The sequence below is a fragment of the Protobothrops mucrosquamatus genome, unplaced genomic scaffold (assembly GCF_001527695.2).
Source record: "Protobothrops mucrosquamatus isolate PMUCROS unplaced genomic scaffold, P.Mucros_1.0 scaffold9614, whole genome shotgun sequence".
NCBI classification, from domain to species: domain Eukaryota; kingdom Metazoa; phylum Chordata; class Lepidosauria; order Squamata; family Viperidae; genus Protobothrops; species Protobothrops mucrosquamatus.
In genome coordinates, this window is record NW_015395403.1 from 8,846 (window position 1) to 10,151 (window position 1,306).

The 1,306-nt window shown below is 47.6% G+C and overlaps 1 non-coding gene across 1 annotated transcript; it reads right to left on the reverse strand.

Moving 5' to 3' along the window:
- Positions 1–72, reverse strand: TRNAM-CAU. The gene has a single exon. It is a non-coding gene; the product is annotated as a tRNA-Met (tRNA).
- Between the last annotated feature and the right edge of the window lie 1,234 nt (positions 73–1,306).

A 1,306-nucleotide genomic window follows, 5' to 3' on the forward strand; every position in this document is an offset into this window, starting at 1 on the left:
TAGCAGAGGATGGTTTCGATCCATCGACCTCTGGGTTATGGGCCCAGCACGCTCCCGCTGCGCCACTCTGCTGGACTGAAAGCAGAAGCTGGAGGGGAGAAGATTAGGCTGATGTGATTTGTCAGCCCATTTCTCCTCTTGCGAGGCCAGCTGCGAGCATAATGAGGATGCTTGCTGAGCAGAAACATCTCAGTTCCGGCTTGTGACAGAAGGAGAGTGCCAGGCTGTACCTTTACACCACACAGACACACACCGCTCTGCAACACGCCCAGCCAGAATCACTTTGAAATTTCCGAAGGACCAAAGATGGTGGTTGTATATAGGTAGTCCTCGATTTACGACCGCAATTGAGCCTAACATTTCTGTTTCTAAGTAAGGCATTTTGTTAAGTGAGTTTTGCCCCATTTTAAATGAATCACTGCAGTTGTTAAGTGAATCTGTTTCCCCGCTGACTTTGCTTGGCACAAAAGGTGAACACAATGACCGCGGGACACTGCAACCACCGTAAATACATGCCAGTTGCCAAGCATCTGAGTTTTGGTCACATGATCACGGGGAAACTGCTACGGTCATTCGAAATTGGTCATAAGTCACTTTTTCCCGTGCCATTCTAACTTTGAATGGTCAGTAAACGAATGGTTGTAAGTCAAGGACATGGTGATGCAGTGGTTGGAAGGCAGTACTGTGGGCTACTTCTGCTTCCTGCCGGCTGCCAGCGATTCAGCAGTTCAGTTCTCATCGGCTCACGGTTGACTCCGCCTTCCATCCTTCCGAGGTCGGTAAACTGAGGTAAACTGAGCTTGGAGAGGGCTGTAAAGCATTGTCAAGCGGTATATAAATCTATTGCTGTTGCTACCTGTATTCAGTCTACATTTAGCATACACTGGAAGGACAGCATCAGAAGGGGCAGAAAGCATGTTAAATCAGAAGACAAGTCAAATTAAAAGCCTAGGAGGGTTTGAAACGAGACCTCCTGGCTCAGCCTTGTTCTGGAAACTTTTCCAAGGTCCGTTGGTCAAGTTCCCTAATTCACGGCCGAAGTCAGGGGTAGGCAATCTTGGCTCTTTTATGACTCGTGGACTTCAACTCCCAGAATTCCTGAGCCAGCCATGCTGAGGGGAAAGGGAGAGATTTCCAAGCTGAGCCATGCTGGCTCAGGAATTCTGGGAGTTGAAGTCCACGAGTCATAAAAGAGCCAAAGCTGCCTACCTCTGACCTAGGCTGACTTCATTTCTTATTAATAATATATGGTCTCTCTTTTGTAGCCTTAGATCTTTTCAGTCACAATTTTGGATACTCTGTACTC